We start from the raw sequence: 25458 nt of genomic DNA, 5'->3' as shown, positions 1-25458 counted from the left end.
GGAGGAACACAATATTAGGCAATGATAAAATATATGTATATGTGCTTTCTGCTATTAAAAAAGTAAGGACCTCAAGTAAAGGGGTCATGTCTTATTTTTGTGTCTTAATCGCAGTAGATCTTAGCAGCTTAACAAAATGGAGGTATATCTCCTTTTATGTTATAGATAATTTGGCTATTTGGTGCGAAGCTTTTCAAAGGATTCAGAACGAGATATTCCTTTAATTCAGTGGATCCACCACTTTTAGGGCCTCAGGGATCTCTTCTGAACCTTCTGCAGCAAGCATAGAGACAAAGGAAAGATAACAGACATGGGCTTAGCAAGTGTGTTTAGTAGTCTGGGAGTTCAGTGAGACTGGAAGTGCCATTTATAAATTCTGCCTACATGCTATAGGCCAGAACTTCATCATGTGACCCAAACTTTACTACAGGGGTTTGTGGAAAAAGAGAACATAGTTAATTGTTGAACAACTTGCCAAACTCTACCACATATTTTTTTTTTCCAACCCAGCCTAATGTCTGACAGATACTTGCCATTAATAAATGTGTGCTGAACTTTCAGTCTGCATTAAAAAGAACTTGATCAACAGAACAAACTGAGGGTTGATGGGGGGTGGGTGATGGGTATTGAGGAGGGCACCTTTTGGGATGAGCACTGGGTGTTGTATGGAAACCAACTTGACAACAAACTGAGGGTTGATGGGGGGTGGGTGATGGGTATTGAGGAGGGCACCTTTGGGATGAGCACTGGGTGTTGTATGGAAACCAACTTGACAATAAATTTAACATTAAAAAAAAAGAACTTGATCTCATTCTTTTTTTAATGGCTGAATAATATTCGTATACTTTCAGATATGTATTCATATATCAGACATATCCCACATCTTCTTTATCCATTCATCTATCAGTGGACCCTTGGGCTGCTTCCATATTTTGGCTGTTGTAAATAATGCTGCAATAAACATAGGGGTGCATATAGCCCTTTGAATTAGTGTTCTTGTGGTGTGTATATATATATAGGAATTTTATTCAGCCATGGAAAATAATGAAATCTTGCCATTTACAACAACACTGATGGCTCTAGAGAGTATAATGTTAAGTGAAATTAGCCAGTACGTGAAAGACAATACCATATGATCTCACTCATTTGTGGAATTTAAGAAACAAAACAGGGGTGCCTGGGTGGCTTAGTTGGTTGAGCATCCAACTCTTGATTTCGGCTCAAGCCATGATCTGACGATTTGTGGGTTTGAAACCCCACATCGGGCTCTGTGCTGACAGTGTGGAGCCTGCTTGGGATTCTCTGTCTCACTCTCTCACTCTCCCTCTTCCCCACTTGCACGCTCTCTCATTGTCTCTCTCTCAAAACTAAATAAACATTAAAAAAAAAGGAGAAAAAGGGAAAAAGAAGAAAAGAGATAATACCCCCCAAAAGACTTTTTTTGTAAACATATGTATTCTTTTGTTGTGATAGTTTTTAATTACTTTTAAATATCCCCTTTATTTTTTAAGATAAAAACTGAGAGGGAGGCAAACCATGAGAGATTCTTAAATACAGAGAACATATTGAGGGTTGCTGGAGGGGTGATGGTGGGGGGATGGGCTAAATGGGTGATGAGTATTAAGGAGGGCACTTATTGGGGGTACCTGGGTGGCTCAGTCGGTTAAGCATCCGACTTCAGCTCAGGTCATTGCCTCACGGTTCATGAGTTCAAGCCCCGCATCTGACTCTGTGATGACAGCTCATAGCCTGGAGCCTGCTTCAGATTCTGTGTCTCCTTCTCTCTCTTCCTCTCCCCCTCTCACACTCTGTCTCTGTCTCTGTCTCTGTCTCTCTCTCTCAAAAATATAATAAAACATTAAAAAAAGGGGCACTTGTTGGGATGAACACTGGGTGTTATATGTAAGTGATGAATCACTAAATTCTACTCCTGAAATCATTATTACACTGTATCTTAACTAACTTGGATTTAAATAAATAAATAAAAATAAATGCCCCCCTTTATTTTTTTAAGTAAATTCTACCTCCAACATGGGGCTGCAACTCATGACCCCAAGCCCAAGAGTTGCATGCTCCACTGACTAAGCCAGCCAGGTGCCAAAGCAGACTTTTAATTATACAGAACAAACAGATAGTTACCAGTGTGGGAGCTGGAGTGGGTGGGTGAAATAGGTGAAGGGAATTAAGAATACACTTATCTTTTTTTTTTTTTAAATTAATTTATTTTGAGAGAATGAGTGTGCTGGTCAGAAAGAGAGGGAGAGAGACAATCCCTGGCAGGCTCTGTGCACTGTCAGCGCAGAACCCAGTGCGGGGCTCAATCTCATGAACCCAGACATCATGACCAGAGCATGAGAGAGGGAGAGGAAGAGAGAGAGGGAGACACAGAATCTGAAGAAGGCTCCATCTCATGAACCCAGACATCATGACCAGAGCATGAGAGAGGGAGAGGAAGAGAGAGAGGGAGACACAGAATCTGAAGCAGGCTCCAGGCTCTGAGCTGTGAGCACAGAGCCAGATGCAGGGCTTGAACTCACGAACTATGAGGTAAGAGTTTGACGCTTAACCAAATAAGCCATCCAAGGTACCCCAAGAGTAAACTTACCTTGAGGAGCACTGAGTAATATATGGAAGTGTTGAATCGCTATATCGTACACTTGACACTAATGTAACACTATGTCAACACTGTATATAACTATATTGGAATTAATTTTAAAAAAAAAATCAGAAAACGTTTACATAAAGTTTAAAAAAAACTTGAACAGAAGTTAATATACTTTGATAGCCACACAATGTATCTGCTTTAGATTTGCATTGCATAGAGTTAATCTTTTTTCAAAACTAATTGTATATACTCTAAGCACCTGGATACCCTTTATTCTTAATCCTTATAACAAAGCACTTTTCCCCCATTTTTCCCACTAGGAAAACAAGGATCCTCAAGATTACATCCCTTGCCCCAGATCACATAAGGTAGGCAATCTGATTCCACTGAGCTTTGTTACGTGGTGGTGATTTTGATTATTTTTAGTATGTGAATATCAATCTTAGATGTGAAATGTCGATCACAATAAACTTAGACAAGAGAGCTTTGTAAAATTCTGATTTACAGTAAGCAATGTATATTTGGTTGTCACCTGTTTCTGGTCCTGAGCTCCTAAAACCTACTCTTTCATGAGCTGTGAGAGTGATAAAGGTGTCTTTTGTTATGTTAATAAGGTGACTAAGCCTGGAGAGTTGGTTGCCAGGGGACCCAACCACGTGGGTAGAAGGTTGGAACTTTCCCTCCCATCCCCTACCTTTATGGAAGGGAAGGGAGAGAGGCTGAACATTGAACCAATCATCAATGGCCAATGATCTAATCAATCATGGCTATGTAATGATGCCTCCACAAACACTCAAAAGGACTGGGTTTGGAGAATGTAAGGATTGGTAAACATGTAGAGGCGTGGAGGAAGTGGCATGTTCAGAGAGCATAAGCTTGGCACCCTTTCCTTATGCTTTCTTCTATGCATCTGTCTTGTCTGGCTATTTTTGAGTTATCTCCTTTTATACTACACCACTAATGTAATAAGTAAAATGCTTCTCTGAGTTCTGTGAGCTGCACTGGGAAATGAATCGAACCCATGGGAACCTCTGATTTATAGTCAGTCAATCAGAAGCACAAGTAATAGCCTGGGTTTGCAACAGGATGTGTGTCTGAAGTTGAGGGGGGATGGTGGTGGTGCAGGTTGGGAGGCAGTCATGTAGGACTGAACCCTTAAGCTATGGAATCTGATGCTATCTCTGTGTAGTGCTGGAATTGAGGTGAAGTGCAGAATGTTCCCCTGGTGTCCCAAGAATTGCTTCTTGCTGTGGAAGCTCCCACCACCGGAACTAGTACCAGAACCTATTTAATTTTTATTTTCTTAGATTAAGAAGATGTTAACATAGGAAAAGAGATTTGAAGCAGCTTGATTAATTGCAACGTATTCTAAATGTAGGTACAAAAGCAAACTCAGCGGCATTGCATTGTTTTAAATTTTTATTTTAATGTTTATTTATTTTTGAGGGAGAGAGACAGAGCACGAGCAGAGGAGGGGCAGAGAGAGAGGGAGGGAGACACAGAGTCTGAAGCAGGCTCCAGGCTCCTACCTGTCGGCACAGAACCAGATGCAGGACTTAAACGCACGAACCACAAGATCGTGACCTGAGCTGAAGTCAGATACTTAACTGACTGAGCCCCGCCAGGGGCCTCTCAGTGGCACTGACTTTAAATTAACTGCATTTTCTGAAGTAGGCCGAATGGTGTTACATAACCCTGGCTACCTGCCTAGTTGTTAATATAAGGTATTCTGTCAGTCATGGAGGTGTGGGTCAAAAATATTTGGTAGGGGCGCCTGGGTGGCGCAGTCGGTTAAGCGTCCGACTTCAGCCAGGTCACGATCTCGCGGTCCGTGAGTTCGAGCCCCGCGTCTGGCTCTGGGCTGATGGCTCAGAGCCTGGAGCCTGTTTCCGATTCTGTGTCTCCCTCTCTCTCTGCCCCTCCCCCGTTCGTGCTCTGTCTCTCTCTGTCCCAAAAATAAATAAAAACGTTGAAAAAAAATTAAAAAAATATATTAAAAAAAAATGAGATGAGTGCTATCTGAATGTTCAAAAAATGATCTTTCATCAACCATTTGATTACATATTGTGTTATGTTGTATTTTATCATGTCTTTACTGTTTGATGGTGTAACAAGCAATTAAGAATAGAAATTATTTACAATTCCACAATAGCTTTTCAAGAGGATAAATTTATAAAGCTTTTTAATGTTTATTTATTTTAAAGAGAGAGAGAGAGAGAATGAGAGCGAGCATGAGCAGGGGAGGGGCAGAGAGAGAAGACACAGAACCTGAAGCAGGCTCCAGGCTCTGAGCTGTCAGCCAAGACCCCAATACGGGACTCAAACTTAGGAACTGGGAGATCATAACCTGAGCCAAAGTTGGATGCTTAACCAACTGAGCCACCCAGGTGCTCCATTTATAAAGCTTTCAACACCAAACCCTAGAGGTTTTAGTGAAAGAGCAGCAAAACCATTTCTGTGTTGCACTTTACTAATTCTCATTAGTCTGTAATGTCAGTGAAGTAATTTAAGTTCATCTGTGGAAATGTAATTAAGTGTTTCACAATGGAAATATGACAAATAAGACATGTAATTTAAAAATATTTTATAGCACTAGAGAAAGAAAATAGGACAAATGTGTATATAATCTTCTCATGCCTTGGGTTGAAGGTGAAGATTAAATTAAAAAAATATTTTTTTTACACGTATTTATTTTTGAGAGACAGAGAGAGACAGAGCACAAGTGGGGGAGGGGCAGAGAGAGAGGGAGACACAGAATCTGAAGCAGGCTCCAGGCTGTCAGCACAGAGCCCAATGCGGGCCCAGACTCAGACACCGTAAGATCATGACCTGAGTCGAAGTCAGATGCTCAACCGAGTGAGCCACCCAGGCGCCACAAAGGTGAAGATTAATTGTAACGACATGATGTTAGATGACAGAGAATGTGACTTGTACTTTGAGACTTTTTATGAAGTTCTAAACCAGCACTACTGATTTTTCTAAGTGAACAGGATATGCCAATAGCTACCTTTAGGATTTAGGGAAAAGAAGGAATGAATATATTTCCCCCCCAGTTTTTGAACTCCTTTCCCCCAAGAAAAAAAGGATTGAAGTATTTTGATTAATTATATACATCAGCTTTTGAAAAATGCCCTTTTGTAAATTAACGTGCAATAACTTAAAATACTTCCTTAAGGAGTCAGTTTGCATTTATGTTATAATATTGGAATGCCTGAGTGGGTCAGTCACTTAAGTGTCCTACTCTTGGTTTGGTTCAGGTCATGGTCTCATGGTCATGATCTCACGTTTGTGAGATCAAGCCCCGCATCGGGCTCCATGCTGGGCAAGGTACCTGCTTGGGATTCTCTCTCTCTCCCTCTCTCTCTCTGCCCCTGCTCTGCTTGCACTTTCTCCCTCTCTCTCTCTCCCAAAATAAATAAATAAACTTCTTTTAAAAAGTTATAATATGTAATTTTTATTTTTTATTCTTAGTTGTATAAGGTAGTACAATAATATTGTAAAGCAAAATAAACTTAATAGAGTCTATTTGTTGATTATTTTAGTTTGGATAAATGTTGGAATTCTTGCTAGAAAGTTGATATGAAATATTTTCATTGAAAAGTTTATAAGAAGCAGAATATTACTTGGTATATAAATATGCTAGATATTTTTAGCTTAGTTTAGTTCTCAAAGCTTTTGTGACTAAGTGAATATTACTGATCCCATGATATTGATTTCATTTGTGTTATTATGAAGTACAGCCTTTTCAGTAAATTCAGCAATGTATAATTTCTATCAACTTCAGACAAGTTTTTTGAAAAAAATTGAAAGTTAAGTTTAGTCATAGATGTAAAATTCACTGAAATTAAACAATAACAGTGATTTCACTTCGATATAATTTCACTATAGAGTTCTAGAAAATTCTACATTTGCTCAAGGCTTAGATTTCTTAATCTGTGAAGCATGAAGATAGCATATACCTTTCCTGTGCGTGCATGCTTTATAACCATTTTTAAAACAAGGAACTTGAAGGATTACCTTTGGCTGTAAGCCTGCATGCTTTCAAACCTCATTCATATTTAGGATTTTAGTTGTTCTCAATATATTGACATGGTGGCTCTATTCTAGCCATTGATCTTGAAGAGAATAGAGGAGAAATTTAAAGTACTTTATGGAACCATAGACATTATTTTAAAATTATTAATGTTCAGAATTGCTATGCCTGTTCCCCTAAACAAACTGCATGTATCTTGTTCTTCTGCTTCTCTTTAAGCTTGATTACATCTCTGCTCAATTACAGAAATGAGCTTTTAATTGGACTTCCTTAATGGGAAGTTTGTCAGTTGCAGAGCACAACTGCTCACTTGTTCCTTAAGAATCACTTAGGTCTGATCTCTGTGAATACAGCATGAAAGAATGAGGAAGGTGGGAGAGGTCTCTGCAAATGCAGTGTGATTTCTAATGCAGGCTTCTAGAGTACAAATGATTCACAATGGGGGTGCCTGGCTGGCTCAGTAGGTTGGGCGTCCGACTTCAGCTCAGGACATGATCTCATGGCTTGTGAGTTCAAGTCCCATGTCAGGATCTGCGCTGACAGTTCAGAGCCTAGAGCTGGCTTTGGATTCTGTCTCCCTCTCTCTCTGCCCCTCCCTCACTCACACTCTGTCTCTCTCTCAAAAATAAAATTAAAAGAAAAAAAAACATAAAAAAATTTTTTAATAAAAAAAATGATTCACAATGATTAGCTATGTCCAACCCTGTTCCTTTTATTTGTGTGTTGGTGTCTGGTACATATAAGATACCTCCAAATGCAAGTGTTTTAAGTTATCTTTAACAAAAGGTAATGATATTATTGTTTGTTAAAAATTGAAACACACTCATTTATAAAAGTTCAACTGCAGTTGATCCTTGAACAACAAAAGAGTTAGGGGCAAAGAACCCCTGCGTGGTCAAAAATTCATGTGTAACTTTTGACTCCACAAAAACTTGACTGCTAATAGCCTACTTATGACTGGAAACTTTACTGATAACATAATCAGTCGATTAACACATGTAGTTTTTTAAATTATTTTTTTAATGTTTTTATTGATTTTTGACAGAGAAAGAGAAAGAGAGAGAGTGTGCAAACATGAGCATGAGCAGGGGAGGGACAGAGAGAGAGGGAGACACAGAATCCTTAGCAGGCTCCAGGCTCTGAGCTGAGCTGTCAACACAGATCCCAATGCACAACTCATACTCATGAACTGTGAGATCATGACCTGAGCCGGAGTCAGACGCTTAACCTATTGAGCCACTCAGGCGCCCCAAATTAACACATTTTTTATGCGTTACATATTATGTACTGTATTCTTATAATAAGCTAAAGAAAATGTCACTAAGAAAATCATAAGAGAAACTTATGGTACTATATTGTATATATTGAAAACAATTTACATATAAGTGCACCCAAGTGTTTTAAATCTGCATTGTTCAATGGTAAATTATACTAAAAAGTTCTGACAATTCAAAAATTTTTTAATGTTTTTGTTTTATTTTTGAGAGAGAGAGACAGAGTGTGAGTGGGGGAGGGGCAGAGAGAAAGAGAGGGAGACACAGAATCTGAAGCAGGCTCCAGGCTCTGAGCTGTCAGCACAGAGCCCAACACGGGGCTTGAACTCACAAGCCATGAGATCATGTCCTGAGCCCAAGTTGGACACTTAACTGACTGAGACACCCAGGCGCCCCAAGTTCTGACAATTTTAGAAAAATAGAATCATACTACATGTATTCTTTTTAAAATATTTATTAATTTCAGTATAATTAACATGAAGTGTTATTTTAGTTTCAGGTGTATAATATAGTGATTCAATAGATCTGTATATTACTCAGTACTCTATATGTGCTCTTTTTTTTTTTTTTAAGTTTATTTATTTTGAGAGAGAGAAAGAGCGTGAGTAGGGGAGGCACAAAGAGAGAGGGAGAGAGAGAATCCTAAGCAGGCTTCATGTTGTCAGCACAGAGCCCAACATGGGACTTGAACCCATGAACTGTGAGATCGTGACTTGAGCTGAAGCTAAGAGTTGGATGCTTAATGGACTGAATCAACCTGGTGTCCCTATATATGCTTTTTTAGAATTGCAAGGTAATGCATTTATTTTTATGAAAACGAAAACTAGAAGAAAATAAATTGAAGGGAAACATGGAAGAGCAGAGCTTCAGATAAATGTTTATTTTAAACATCTAAATGATATAATTAATTAAAAATTAGATTTTCAGGGCACCAGCATGGCTCATTCGATGGAGTATGTGCCTTTTGATCTCAGGGTTGTGAGTTCAAGCCGCACAATGGGTGTAGAGATTACTTAAAAATAAATATCTAAAAAAATTTAGATTTCCAAAGACATTGAGAATTTGGAACCATTTTGGTGTGAACACATGTTCATGTTTCAAATCTATGTGATACATTTTGACACCTTTGGGAAATTTGAGAAAATGAGCCCTTAACCACTTACTGATTTCAGCTTTGCTTTCACCATCCTGAGCTTTTACTCACTTGTAATACTTTTGTTATTGTCAGGTTTTATAACATTTATATACTCTTCTCTAACTTTAAACTTAAAATAGCATCAATTCTTCACCTCAATTTATTTTTCATCACCAAGCTTAGTGTCTGTGTCATTCCTGATTTCTTTATTTTAAATCATACAACCAGTTAGTTATATTTTACAATCAAGTAGTTTTTGTTTGTAAATTCAATTTAGAAGAAGGAACTTTTATTTTTTGGGTTTTACATGCCTCAGAATATTTTCTCTTGTCTTTTCACTTGGAATACTTGGCTGGGTATAAAATTCTTGAAACAGTCTCTCTTTCACAGTGGGATACTTTTGGTTCATCGTCTTCTTGAATTGAATGTTGATATATAGGACACCTTGTTTGTGATTTGTTTTGCCTCAAGTAGTGTCCATTTATGTAGTTTAATATATTTAATATTCAGTATTTTGCCACCAGTATTTTACTTTGGCATTCAGCCTTTCATTTCAGTGTTTCTAGAAACAATGTGCCCTTTTGGTGTACACATTAAAATCTTTATTTCACTGATGGCTTCTTCTATTTTACATTTAAATAGTTTTTATATTTTGTTTCTATTACATATTAACCATTCCTATAATCCCTGGTTAGTCTTCAGGCTTGATCTTTTCAGTTTTGTTTTGGTAATAATCTCAATCCTGGTCTCCATTAAGTTTTCAGATGCCTGTTCATTTGTGTTAATTCTAATATGTCTGTAATCTCTGAAAATATTTTTCTTCTTTGAATTCCTGGAGTTCTAGCAACTCACAGATTATTTCCTTTTCTCTACTGAAGTGTATTATGTTCTTTAAAACCTTTACACGAAACATTAAACAGCTTTGTATTGCTTTTAGGGGGAAAAAAGAACCTTGTCACCAATTTCATTAAGGTGATGAAAAATTACTTGTTGGAATGCTTTTTATCATGGTGTAGTTTTTCCTTTCTTGTATTTACTTTCTTAAGTGTGTTTGTGTGCTGTTTGTACAATTCATGCTGGTTTCATCATAATTATTATTTTTCTTTAATATTTTTTTAATGTTTGTATTTGAGACAGAGAGAAGGAGACAGAGCACAAGTGGGGCAGGGGCAGAGAGAGAGGGAGACACAGAATCCGAAGCAGGATCCAGGCTCCTAGCTGTCAACACAGGGTGCAATGCAGGGCTCAAACCCACAAATCACAAGATCATGACCTTTGCCAAAGTCAGACGCTCAACCGACTGAGCTACCCAGGCGCCCCTTGTCATAATTACTTAATTTTGAACGTGAATGGTTACTAAATTTTTTTGTGCACATTGTCCTGGAAGTAATAATTTTTTATGGAGTTTAGTCTTTAGAGAATATTATGGGTGTTAGACAAGTGGTGTAGGAAATGTTACTGACAGAAAGACTTTTGTGTATGGAAAAGAATATTTGCTACTACTTTTCTGATACATAGTAGTGTTATAATTTCATGAATCAATTTTAAAAATATTTAAATACTCTTTTACCAATAATATCATTAAAATAAACAAAATATACTAAGTATTGCTAGACATTTAAATGTTGATTATAAACTTAGTGAAATGCTCTTAAATGTATCTGTATAATAAGTCCAATAAGTCAAAGGTCCTCAATTCCTTCTAATACCTTCACAATATATAGATTTTACTATGATAATAAAAGTTATTTTATATATACAGCTAAACTAATATTAAATATCAACATTGATGATTTGTTCTATTTCTTTGTTAACTCTACACATGTCTAATTCTAACTAAGGGTACAGAAATACTGCTAGATCCCAAAGAAAGTGTGCTGTGTCAGATTGCCCATTTCCAGGCGTATTTTATCTTTGAATGGGATTTAAACCTTAGCCAAAATTCACTGGCTAGGTCCCACTGTAGAGTTAAGATTCTTTGCTACTTCATGGGCACCTGAATGGCTCAGTTGGTTAAGCATCCGACTCTTTTCATCTCAGGTCGTGATCGCTCTGTTCGTGAGTTCAAGCCCTGCATCAGGCTCTGTTCCGACAGTGCGGAGCCTCTCTACCTCCCTCTCTCTCTGTCCCTCCCCTGCTCTCTTTCTCTCTGAAAACAAATAAACTTTAAACCTTTCGTAAAATAAAAAAAACTAAAAAATAAGAGATTCTTTGCTAATTCAGTTGGAATTTACAAATTCACGCCTGATTTCAGGTTGTGGCATTCCTCTCTCCTTACCTTTCCATCATGTTTTGATCTGGGAATATTATTCCTCAATTTATTATTTTATAATACCTTATAGAGGGGCACCTGGGTGGCTCAGTTGGTTAAGCATCCGACTTTGGCTCTGGTCATGATCTTGGGGTTCACGAGTTCGAGCCCCACATCGGGCTCTGCGCTGACAGCTCGGAGCCTGGAGCCTGCTTTGGATTCTGTGTCTCCCTCTCTCTCTGACCCTTCCCCACTCAGGCTCTGTCTCCTCTCTCTGTCTCAAAAATAAAAATAAATAAATAAATAAATAAATAAATATTATAATACCTTATGGAAATTTATTATTAGATATTAGTTTATCTAGATGCACTCCAAAAAGACTGTGTATTGTGTGTATGTGATCAGTTCTTGAATCTGGATTTATGGCTAATTTATCATCTTGTACCTCATTGCTATACTGTCATTTGTCAGGTCATTGTGAGTGAATGCCAGTACTGATTACTCCTCCTGATTTTATATAGTGCTTAACTTCCAGGCATTATGTAGGTTTCCCTACAGTTCCTTGTAGCCAGTGTCCCATATTTAAAGGAGATACCAATCTATATAGCAACCCATAATTAAAAAGAAAAGAAAACAACAACAAAAAAAGGATATTCCCAATAGGTTTCCATTCCTATTTCTATTTCCCAATAGGTAAGCATTTTCTGTTAGTCATCTTCCTTTATATTTATAATTAACTTTCGTACATTTTAAAATAGCTTTTACATTTGCTAGTATCATTATGTACTCAAGAGTTTTCATAGATGAAACAAGTTCCAAATAATTGTAATTATTTTTTTCTTTTTGATTTTTCAGTTTTTCACAACTTGGCTAGTGAGAGCATTTTTAGGGCACAGCTTTGATCTTTTAACTTTACTGTAGATCTATTTTGAAGGTGTCTCTCTTTTCTGGCAACAAGGTCTTCCAATCCATTATTCATTTTTTTTTTCTTGCCTCAAGTTATTAAATCAGTTACTCCCTCCAGTTACTGTGATTTGAAAAAGACTATTAGAACTGTAGCAGTTGGGACTATATTCAGGTGCTGTTAACCAGGTACAGAAATGACTTTTATTTAATCAACTTAGGTTTTATTTTTCTTGTTCTCAGGAAGAGTTTCAGAAGTCAGAAGTCCAGTATTAATTATAGCATTAAATGGTTTTGCCTTCTTGTCACCCTCAGGTCTCTGTTTTGACATATGTATTGGAAAGTATCCCTGAGGAGAAATATGTCTAGGTAAGGACCTTTTTTTCTTTAATGCTTATTTATTTTTGAGAGAGAGAGAGAGAGACAAAGACAGAGAGAGAGAAAGAGAGGAGTGTATGTGTGATCAGGGGAGGGGCAGAGAGAGACAGAGGATCCAAAGTGGCTCCACACTGACAGCAGGGAGCCCAATGTGGGGCTGGAACTCATGAACCGTGAGATCATGACCTGAGCCAAAGTCAGACGCTTAACTGACTGACATAGGCGCGCCTAGCTAAGTACCTTTTAAAAGACATTGAACTTGGGGTGCCTGGGCAGCTCATTTGGTTAAGCATCTGACTTTGGCCTAGGTCATGATCTCGCTGTTCTGGAGTTCAGCCCCTAGTCGGGCTCTGTGCTGACAGCTCAGATTCTGTGTCTCCCTCTGTCTCTCTCTGCCCTCCCCCAACTCATGCTCTGTCTCTCTCTCCCAAAAATAAGTAAACGTTAAAAAAAAGTTTTAAAAAATACATTGAACAATTATAACAACAATTATTCAATATTTTTAAAAAGTCCTCATATTTCAAAAAACAAAACAAAACAAAAAAAAGTCCTCATATTTCTTTTTATCATAAAGTATTTCTTAACAGTGTCAATTCATGAGCTCTAGGAGAGTGCCTTGGTTTTTTCTACTACTGAGATATAATTAACATATTATGTAAGTTTAAAGCGTATAGCATGATGAATTGATGTACATTTATATTGTGAAACAATTACCGCAGTATAGTCGGTTAGAACATCTAGCATCTCACATAATTAAAATGTTTTGTATGTGACGAGAACATACAAGATGTACCCCTTAGCAGCTCTCAAGTATAAAATATTCTATAGTAACCACACTATACATTAGATCCCCAGAACTTACTCATCTTCTAACTAGAAGTACAACTTTAACCTTCATCTCCCCATTTTCTCCCCTGCCTACCACCTGGCAATCACCATTTTACTTTGTTTCTCTCAGTTTGGTGGGGTTTTTCTTAGATCTCACATATATGTGAGTATTTGTCTTTTTTTGTCTGACTTATTTCACCTAGCATAATACCCTCAATATCCTTCCATGTTGTCACCAATAGCAGGATTTCCCTTTTTATTTTATTTTTTTTTCAACTTTTTTAATTTAATTTTGGGACAGAGAGAGAGAGACAGAGCATGAACGGGGGAGGGGCAGAGAGAGAGGGAGACACAGAATCGGAAACAGGCTCCAAGCCATCAGCCCAGAGCCTGACGCGGGGCTCGAACTCACGGACCGCGAGATCGTGACCTGGCTGAAGTCGGACGCTTAACCGACTGTGCCACCCAGGCGCCCCAAGGATTTCCCTTTTTAAAGCTGAATAATAATCCTCTGTGTATATACACACAACATTTTCTTCATACATTCATCTGTCAGTGATAACTTAGGTTGTTTCTATGTCTTGGCTACCGTGAATAAGGCTGCAGTAAACATGGAGGTGCAGATAGCTCTTCCAGATAGTGATTTAACTTCCTTTGAATACATACACAGGTGTGGGATTGCTGGGTCATATGGCAGTTTTATTTTGAATTTTTTGAGGAACCTTTTTACTGTGTTCCATAGTGGCAGTACCAGTCAACTTTCCCATCAAGTGTGCACGATGGTTCCCTTTTCTTCACATCGCACCAACACTTGTTATCTTTTATCTTTTTAATGATAGCCATTTCACAGGTGTGAGGTGATATCTTATTGTGGATTGGATTTACATTTCCCTGATAATGAGTGATGCTCAGCATCTTTTCATGCGTCCCTTGGCGATTTGTATGTCTTCTTTAGGAAAGTGTCCATTTCATCCCTCTACCCATTTATTACTTGGGTTGTTTCTTTTCTTGCTATTGAGATATATGAGTTTCTTATTTTGGATATTAATCCTGTATCTGATATATGGTGTGCAAATATTTTCTCCCATTCCATAAGCTGTCTTTTCATTGTGTTGATTTTTTTTCTGCTCTGTACAGAAGTTTTTAGTTTGATGTCGTCCTGCTTGATTATTTCTGCTTTTGTTGCTTGTGCTTTTGGAGTCAGATCCAAAAGATCATTCCGAAGACCAATGTCAAGTTATCTTTGACCCATTTGAAGTTAATTTTGTGAGTAGTGTAAGAGAGGGGTCCAATTTCATTATTTTTGTATGTGAATGTCTCGTTTTCCCAGCACCATTTAATAAAAGGACTATCTTTTTTCCGATTCATATTGTTTATTTCTTTGCCAAATGTTAGTTAATCATATATGCTTGATTTTATTTCTGGCCTCTCTGTTCTATTCTGTTGGTCCAGGTGTCTATTTTTATTCCAGACTATTCTGGTTTTGAGTACTGTAGTTTTGTAGTATAGTTTGAAATCAGGAAGTATGGTGCCTCCAGTTTTCTTCTTTTTTCTCAAGATTGTTTCAGGTATTGGTGGCCTTGTGAGTTTCTGCTTTTTATTTCTGTGGACAATGCAATTGGAATTTTGATAGAAGTTGCATTGAATTTATAGATGGTGTGGGGTAGAATGGACATTTTAGTAAAATTATTTCTTTCAGTTTAGAACATGAGATGACTTTCCACTTGTTTATTTCTTCTTTGATTTCTTTTATCAATATCTTGTAGACTTCAGAGTACCGATCTTTCACCTCCTTGGTTAAATTTATTCCTGAGCATTTTATTGTTTTTGACGGTGTTGTAAATGGGATAATTTTCTTTATTTCTCTTTCAGATATTTTGTTGTTAGTTCATAGAAATTGAAGTGATTTTTATATGTTGACTTTGTATCCTGTGACTTTATTAAATTCATCTCTTCTGACAGTTTTTTGGTAGAGTCTTTAGGGTTTTGTATTTATAAAACCATGTCTTCTTCAAACAGAGACTGTTTTTCTTCCTCTTTTCCAAATTTGATGCTTTTTGTTTCTTTTCCTTGTCTACTCATTACACCTAGGATTTCCAATACTATATTAAATTAGGGTGAACCTGAGTACTAGTGTCTTGTTCCTGAGTTTAGAAGAAAAGTTTATCATTTTTCACTTTTGAGTATGATGTTTGCTGTGAGCTTATCATGTATGGACTTTATTATGTTGAAGTATTTCCCTTCTATACTCAACTTCTTGAGAGCTTTTCATGAAAGGGTGTTAAAATTTTCATATGCTTTTTCTGGATTTATTGACAAGATCATATGTTTTTATTCATCATTCTATAATGTGGGGTATCATGTTCATTGATTTAAGTGTGTTGAACTACCTTTGCATCCCAGAGATGAATCGTAATTGTCATGCTGTATGATCCTTTCAATGTGTATTGAATATGTTTTGCTAGAATTTTGTTCAGAATTTTTGCATCTTTACTCATCAGGCATATTATTGACCATAGTTTTCTTGTAGTATCCTTATCTAAATTTTGTATCAAGGTAACACTGAACTCACAAAGTGAGTTTGGGTGTGTTCTCTCCTCTTGAATTTTCTGCAAGAATTTCGGAAGGAGTATTGTTAATTCTTCTTTAAACGTTTGGTAGAATTCCCCAGTGAAACCATCGGGTCTTGGGATTTTTTGTTGTTGTTGTTGTTGGGAGATTTTTAATTATTGTTTCCATCTTATTACTCTTTATTTTTTGTTAATGTTGGTAACAGTCTTGGTAGGATTTATGTTTCTAGGAATTTGTTTCTTCTAGGCTATGTAATTTGTTGGTATACACTTGTTCATAGTAGGCTCTTCTGCTCCTTTGTATTTCTGTGTTGTCAGTTGTAATGCCTTCTCTTTCATTTAGAATTTTGGTATTTGGGTCTTTTTTCTTGGTTAGTCTAGCTAAAATTTCATTGTCTTTATTTTTTAAAGAAAAATAACTTTTATATATTCTTTCTAGTCTCTATTTCATTTATTCCTGCTCTAACCTTTATTATTTTCTTCCTTCTATTGTCTTTGGACTTAGTTTGTTCTTGTGCAGTAACAGAACTGTATACATATTTTGGAGAATTTGGAGGGGGATGGGATCACAATGTTGTAAAACCTGACTATAAGAATCAATAACCGTGTTATCCATTTTTATATATGTATAGCAAGTACACAACACCCATCAATTTGCCCAAAACTAATTTACAAAACTCTGCTGATGTTTGTAGTTGTTAGCAGATATGTAAGTAGCACATCACATAGATGTAAAAATAAAAGTATAGCAAATTCACTATAGTGATAATACCATTTATTTACACTTTGATAAACGAAATGGGCAGGAGCCATTTAACCCAAAAATACCTATTCAGCATAGCAGTGAGAAATGGGTCTCTTGGAATTACATCAATGGTCATATCTCAAAACATCCCCACTAAAGTGGAAAATAAGCTTCTTCATTTTGTTTCTCTAACTAAAGTTAGCATAGGAAACACAAGGCTGGTTGGACAGTTTGAGTTATGGCATTAATATAGCCTTACCTGAGATTCTTAGCTGACCTACATCTGAAGACTTCAAAGGTGTTGTAATCCTTATTGGGATCTATCCTGGGCTCAGGTCTTCCAACAGTTGTAAGCAGTCCTACCTTTAGTCCATTAAGCCCTAATGGAATTCTACATCATTCTACTAGTTCCAGGTGTGAATTGCCACCTTTGGCTGTTTCTCATGGAAAAAACTCTGAAGTTTATATTGAGATGCTATAGGAGTGACTGAGTGGCTCAGTCAGGTCAGCATCCAACTCTTGATTATGGCTTAGGTGATGATCTCACAGTTTTGAGATGAAGCCCCACACCAGGCTCTGAGCTGGGCATGAAGCCTGCTTAAGATTCTCTCTCCCTCTGCCCCTCCCCTGCTCATGCACTCTCTCTTCCTCTCTAAAAAAGAAAATAATAAATTTTTAAAAATAGTGTATTGCTACAGTCTGTTTAGCATTTTGAATGTCGGAATTAAAATCATTAGTCTTGGTATGTCTTTGGGTATCAGTGTCTGGCAGAGATCATCAAGTAACAATGGAGTAAGTAAAAGGATAACTTGAAGAGTAAACTACCGTTACAGTGGCCAAGAAGTGATTAAATTGATTATGAAGAGCAATTACTGAAACACAAGTGCTTTTTTATAAAGGAATTTTGTTTCTCTGATAATGACAAAGGGAAATTACATAAAATATGCAAAACATAGTTTTGACAAATTGATTATGAAAAGCAATAATTACAACCCAGTGGAAAAAACTTATTTGAAATGGTTAATATGGAGTGCATGTGACATATGCTTCTCTCTTACCCATACACAAACACACACATCACTGATATAGTCAAAGAACTTGGTATTTGTTCTTGTAAGTTCCTAAGATGCGACATATACCATATCTTATCAGCCAAAAGAGTGATCCTTCTTTTTCTTTTGTGCAAAGATACGTTAGAGATAAGTATCAATTTCATGATAAATTACTGGGTTTTATTGTTCACCTATACTTTATTCTACTTAGTCTTCATTCCCTGTTGTCTTGTGGAATGTATTATGAATCACATAAGAAGTAGACTCAAAAGGGAATTGACATTAAATTATCATATTAAGATGTTGACGCATCAGCATTTTCTATAAGTATAATGGAAGTGTTCTTAACTGTTTCATTCAACCCCCCTACTCAAGTACAGATTCAGTGGCTTTGGTACTATTGATTTCCCAAGAGACCACCAGAAAACCTGTTAATCAAGGAAAACAAACTTAATTAAACACACTTTTGCAAAGGAGGACACTATATTCACAGAGTCTTAATATTATTGTAGGATAGAGTGTTAGGAGATCAAGTGAAAACAAGTGGTTTAAGGTGGGTCTTCCAAGGCAGGAAATTGGAGATTGGCTAGTTTAGGCTATAAGTTATAACTGATGAACACTCCTACGTGAGCATGTTGACATGTTTTTTGATGAGTTAACTCTTGTCCCCAGAACAGTAAACTAAGCAAAGGTAACCACTTTTGCTAAGAATCTCCTTCTGGGCCCTCAGCAATTAAGATGCTGATGAAAAAAAGAGCAAATTTGTTTTTGGAGAGAGGCAGAGATCAGCTAGCTTTTGAGAATATGACATGAGTTCTCATTCAAGGAAAGAATTGGTGATTCAAGGAAAGAATTCCTCATAGCAGATGAGGAATTAACTTCTGCATAGATGTTATGCGTCAAACTCTGCTCCATAAGATATTTCATTTTATTTTTACTCATCCATATCTTCCCAGACAGTAGGCCCTATTGCCTTTTCTGCAACATCCCCAGAATCAACACTGAAGCTTCTGCAACATTTCTAATAATCCACAACATTACTTCCTCTTCTCTGAAATCTCCCCCAGGGTTCTATCCCACATACACTCTTTCCGTTCATCCCACCCCTTTTTCCTTTTATTCCCTTATTTCTTTACATAATAAATTATGATGGCCTTTTATTTCAAAGACAAAATTATTAACAACTAACATATTATTTTCCCCTCTTTTGGTGGCGATAGTTCATTTAATCTTCCAATCTTTCCTGAATGTGAGGGAAAATAATTTTATTTATTCTTCTGTTTTATGAATGAAAGAAGAAATAAAGGAAGGAAGGAAGGAAGGAAGGAAGGAAGGAAGGAAGGAAGGAGGGAAGGAAGGAAGGAAGGAAGAAAGAAAAAAGAAAACCAAAACAGCTAAGCTTCGTTGAATATTCATGTCTACAAATTTTGTTGGTATCTTGAAAACTAAGGCTTGGCAGAGTCCATATTGTGAATAGCTGAGTACTATAAAAGGAGTTTTTGTTGTAAGCAGTGCCTTACACTTCATCATCGTTAGTATTTAAAATTAGTTAATAAAACAGGAAGATACAGGCAAAAATGATAGAATTGGTGATTATGAAATGGTCATTGGGTAGTGTGTCTGAGCAGGAAAGAAAAAGTTGTAACTTTCAGCAGATACTTGTTATATTCCAATCAGTACAAATTCTTTGATATAATCAATGAGTATTAAGGAAAGTAATCGACATTTTTGGAGCTTTCCAGGAAATTGGTAATTATCAGGAAGAGCTAATCCCATTTTTGTCATCTATTTAATCAGGAAATTACCTATGTAAAGATCACAGACTTTAATCTACTCATTTTGCCCCCATTCATAAGGTATACCCTGAAAGACTGCAGTGAGCCTCTCCTAAGGATAGTTTTTAAAAGAGAAATATGGGCAAAATAACTATAATGCCAACATTGTAATCGGTTCTGATAAACTATGACTGGATTCTATTAGGCTGATATATTACTTCTTCATGAATGTTAAATTAGTTTTATTTTAAAGATAGTAAACTTCAATAAAAATTATGATTCTCTACATAACATAAATTTATGTGACACTTGGGGAAATTCCCTGTTGAAAGAACGAGTATTAATTTATAGAACATTAGGATGAATAACAGTGAAGTTAATCCATTTTATTGACATTCTACAGAGCAGTGAAACATAAGAAATATTGATAGTCTTCCTTAACAATCTATAATAGACCATAGCTCTTTACTAGAATTAAAAAAAAAAGATCTGGAAATATTTGTGATCCTAAAAAATTTGTAGTAGGTGATCTTTATTTAACTCTGGCATTTCTACCTTCTAAACGATTTTCACTCCTCTTTGTGAGATGATAAAAGTATACACATTTTTTCCTTCCCCACCCATCCCTTGCTTCCAGATCCTATCAAGTTCTAGAACTAGCTCAGGCTAGTTCCTGTTGTATTAGTTTTCTGCTGTTGCATAGCAAATTGCCACAGATACAGTGGCTTAAAGCAACACATATTTATTATCTCCTAGTTTCTGTGGCCAAGAATCTGGGCATGGTTTGGCAGGGTCCTCTACTCAGGCTGCAATCAAGATATTGGCCGGCTGGAGTCTTACTGGATGCTTGACTAGAGAAGAATCTGCTTTCAAGCTTATTCAGGCTGTTGACAGAATTAATTTGCTTATGGCTGTATGACTGAGGTCTCTGACTGCCTACTGGCTTTTGGCTGGTGGACAACCACACTTCCCTGCCATGTGGCCCCTTTCATAGGCAGTTCTTAACATGGCTCTTTGTTCCTTTAAGGCCACCAGGAGAACATCTCTGTCTGTCTGTCTCTCTCTTTCTCTCTCTCTCATCTGCTATGACAGAGTCATACATAACAAAATTTCATTATGGGAATGACATCCTATCATCTTTGTCATATTCTATTGGTAATTATTAAGTCTCAGGTTCTGCCTGCATTAAAGAGGAGGGGATCATATAAGGGTGTGACTCACTGGGGTTCACCTTAAAGTGTGTCTGCCACTTACCTCCAAAATCAACTTTGAGGACACTATAGAGATAGAAAGGTAGCACTGATTTGAGCAAAAATAACAAAAAGTTGGGAAATACCTGGAGAGTCACAGGCTTCCTTAAACTGTGTGTGTATTTATCAGGTGTGCTGTAGCTTGGGGTAAGGAGTAGCCTGAGACAGAGATAAAAGGAAATGATGGAAGGAATATGTTAAGTTCTGTTTTGCCTCTCTCTTTTACCCTGAAACAATAGCCATCAGCGCTTTAGCAAAGAATTCTGCAGCAACAGAATAGACCACTGGTGTAGAAAATAAAAAAAGTCATGTAAGGTTGAGTTCAAAATAATGGATGTGGACTAACCAGGCACTTATGGCCGTTCACTTCTCTATGCCTCACACTCCAATTCTGCAGGCCAGTGGATTATAACCAAGGGAGACCATCTCCACCCATGCTGCTTTTTCCGAAGAGTTTAAAGTGAAATCCTGGCCAGAGGGTTATTTCACTGAGTGGTAGCTGTTGGGAGTGACATACAGTGCTCCTGGAGTTCTAGATATTCTGCCTCTCTTTTAAAAATTCACCCTGAGGAGTTGTCCAAGATCTTGACTTTGACCTTATTCCAATACCAAGCAGAATAGTTGACACTATCAGGGAACATGTGCTCTCGAACCAAGTATGACAAAACACAGTCACATTAAAAAAAAAAAAAAAAAAAAGGCACCAATCCAAACAAAATATTTCATATGAAGCAGAACAGAAGCACCAAACATTTAAGCATGCTTAAATAATTAACAGATGATATAAGCAATCAAAGTCATTAACAAAGAAACTTCAGTAAGAACTAAGTGGGAACATATGATATAAAATTTACACTATTCGAAATAAGGATACAGTGTTTAGATAAGCAGAAAGATAGATACATATGAAGAATTAATGAGTTGAAAGATGAAGTTGATGAAATCTAGAAGGTAACTTAAAAAATAAGTCAAAATATAAAACTAATGTTTGAAGAACTAGTATTCAAAAATTCTCCAAAATTTAAGAAAAACAGATCAAAACTAGATTTATGGTATTTCTAGAGAGCTAAGAGGAAATAAATCCATACCTAGACACATTATAATGTGGGACACCAATGACAGATACAAATTTTAAATGATACTAGGTGAAAAGAAAATTTGCAGAAAAATAAGGTTGAGTCACAATATCAGAATTCTCAACAGCAAAATTCAACACCAAAAAAGAAATAATGTTATAAAGAATTAAAAGAAAACATGTTTAGATTAAGAATGCAATATTGAATCTCATTATCATTCAAATGTGAGAGCATAATAAAAACTGATTTTCAGAAATAGCGTTGGAATGTTTGTCCAAAAAAAAATTATATATGTATACACTTGGAAAAATTATAAGAGAAACAAACCCAGAAATACATTTCACTATGTAAGAGATGTAGGAAGGGTATAATCTTTTAGTAGACTTTTTGTGGTCCTTAAAATAAATAAAAGCTAATTCCCCAAAGGATAGAAACGATGTATATAATATCAATCTAGAACTAAAAACCCAGACAATCTTAACATGATGGGAGATTTCAAGGGCAAGTATAAAAGGGACATATTTAAATACTTGCGTCTTAAATATCTAATTGTTAAGGGATAAAGTTTTATATGCTTAAATCTTAAAAATGAAAAAGTTTTTGTTTTGATTCAAGCTTAGATGTAGAAAGTTAAAAGAGAGTGTTGCCCTCACTGTAAGAACCAGAAATTGAAGACACAAAAACACGTGTTAGAGCTAAGCTCCACAGAGTCAAAAGCCCTTCTCAGCAGAAAGGAGACCCACACCTGTTCTCATGCCTGGTGGAAAGGAAGTAGAGGAATCCACCATACGTGTGGAGTGTCGGTGAGGGGATACTACCTGAATCTGTAGAGAACTTTTAATATTGGGTGATAGGACAGATTCTAATGTGGAGGTTCCTGAGCCCAAGAGCAACTATATACCCATCTGTCGACTCTTTCCCTCAAGTGTTCACTGAATGCTCAGTGGTACTGCACTATATACTAATGTGATTTAGAAAATATATTAAATTGATCAATTTTTAGAAACATGTTATACACACAGAGATAGATACACTGATTGATCTCTACCATATAGCTTAAGAAAGTGATTCTGATAAATATTTTTGAAATCCTACTGATCAGTATCAGTAAACATGATCAATATCTTTGAAATCCCACTGTGAATCTTTGCTATTCTCTGGAGATAACTGCTATCCAAAACTGCCCAAGGGTTATTTGTTTTATTTCACAGTTTTATAATGTGTCATTAATTTTGCAAGTTTAACTCTATGTAAATGGAATCACATAATTCTTTTTCTATAGCTACTTTTAAATTCAGTAATATATTCATTCATTTTGATTTGTTATTTTTTCTGATTCATTCTCACATAGCGATCAGTCCAGTAAATGTATCACAGTGTGTTTATCCATTCTTCTGGTGACGATCATTCAGATTGTTGTAGGTTGCCTGCTATTACAAACCATGGCACTATCAAAATGTTTACTTTTTCCTTTGTGCAAATGTGCAAACATTTATCTAGATTATAGATGTATAAAATTGGAACAGCTGATATTCAAACAGTTTTAAAAGTGTGTATACCAGTTTATGAGAATTTCTGATGAACAATATGTTTGGCAATGCAAGATGCTGCACAACCTTTAATAAGGCTTTATGATCTTCTAAAATTACATCGTATCGAGTGTGTGTCGTTTTCAATTTTCATTACCTGATTAATAACATATTTGAACATATTTTCACATAATTACTGGTCATGTTTTCTGTCTATGAAATGTCTGCTGGAAAGTTATTGTTAGTTTTCTACGGGATACATTGTCTTATTGTTTTTGCAAGAGTTCATCATACCTTCTCGATTAAAATTTCATTCATTTTGAGTGTTATGAGTATCTTTCTCCCCTTTTGACATTTATTTTAAAGGCTGCAGACATTTTTTTTATTATTTTGGTAAAAAACACTTAATATTAAATTTACCACCTTAACCATTATCAAGTGTATATTTCAGTAGCGTTAAGTATACTGGCCCTGAGCCCTTGCTGGAGGGGAGTGGTGGTAGGGGAGGGTGAAGAGGGTGGGTATGGGTCCACCTCTCCCACTCCCTGGACTTGACAGCTTGTGGGACTGATAAGAAGTGGTCCCCTCTGGTCCACTGCCCCCAAGCCTTGAAAGTTGCCTGTACATGCCTTGTAGCATGTAGCAGTGGGATATGCTAGGCGGGACTAGGTGGTTCCCCCTGTCCCCTCCCCTTTTCAAGGGTGACTGTGCCACTTAAAAAAAGTATATTCACAATGTTGTGCAACAGATTCCTAGAACTTTTTCATCTTGCAAAACTGAACTCTGTATCCATTAAACCCTATTAAACCCTTATTTCCATTCCCCTAGCTCTTGACAACCATCTTTCCATTTTCTCTGTGATTTTGACTACTTGACTTTTGCTTTTTTCTTTTTTCTTTCTTTCTTTTCTTTTTTCTTTTTCTTTTCTTTTTTTTTTTTTTTTTTGCTTTTCTTTTTGCATTTTTTTTTCCTTCAGTAGACTCTAAGCCCAATGTGAGTCTTGAACACACAAGCTGGAAATCAAAGTTGTGTGCTCTGCAAACTAAGCCAGCCAGACACCTCTAATTTTGACTATTTTCGATACTTCATCAGAGTGGGATCATACAGTATCCTTCTGTGACTGGCTTATTTAACTTAGCATAATGTCCTTGGGGTTCATCCGTATTTTAGAATGTTGTAGGATTTCCTTATTTTTTAAGGTTGCATACTATTCTATCATATGTATATATCTCATTGTCTTCATCCATTTAACTTTTGCTGACACGTGTGTTGCTTCCATCTCTTGGCTATTGTGAATAATACTGCAATGAACATTGATGTACAAATATTTCCTTGAGATCCTGCTTCGAATTCTTTTAGATACACATCAAGAAGTGGAATCACTGGATCATATGGTGATTGTGTTTTTATTATTTTGGGAAGCGTCCATACTGTTTTCCCATAGTGGTTGTACCATTTTACTTTCCCACCAACATGGCGCAGGGATTTCATTTTCTCTGCGTCTTTGTCAACATTTATTTCCTGTTCTTTTTATAGTGGCCATCCTAACTGTGATTCTGATTTCTGTTTCTCTTGTGATTGATGATGTTGAACATCTTTTCATATGTTTGTTGGCTATTTGTATATATCTTCATTGGAGAATTGTTTATTCAAATTCTTTACCCATTTTTTAATAATAGTTGTTTTGTTGTTGTTGAGTTGTAAGAGTTCCTTATATATTCTGGATATAAACCACTCATCGGATCTATGATCAGCAAGTATTTTCTCCCATTCTGTAGGTTGCTTTTTCACTCACCTCATTGTTTCCTTTGATTCACAAAAGTTTTGAACTTTTATTTAGTGCCATTTGTCGATTTTTGTTTTTGTTGCCTGTGCTTTTGGTGGTGTATCCAAGAAGTTATTACCAAATTCAATGTCTGAAGTTGTTCCCCTGTATTTTCCTCTAAGAACTTTGTAGTTTTAGGTCTTTCATTAAGGTCTTTAACCCATTTTGAATTAATTTTTATATATGGTGTAAGTTAAAGGTCTAACTTCAGGGGCGCCTGGGTGGCGCA

Source organism: Herpailurus yagouaroundi, unplaced genomic scaffold (genome assembly GCF_014898765.1).
Source record: "Herpailurus yagouaroundi ecotype Mexico unplaced genomic scaffold, PumYag 67793, whole genome shotgun sequence".
Taxonomy (NCBI): domain Eukaryota; kingdom Metazoa; phylum Chordata; class Mammalia; order Carnivora; family Felidae; genus Herpailurus; species Herpailurus yagouaroundi.
Note: the sequence above shows the minus strand (reverse complement) of the source record.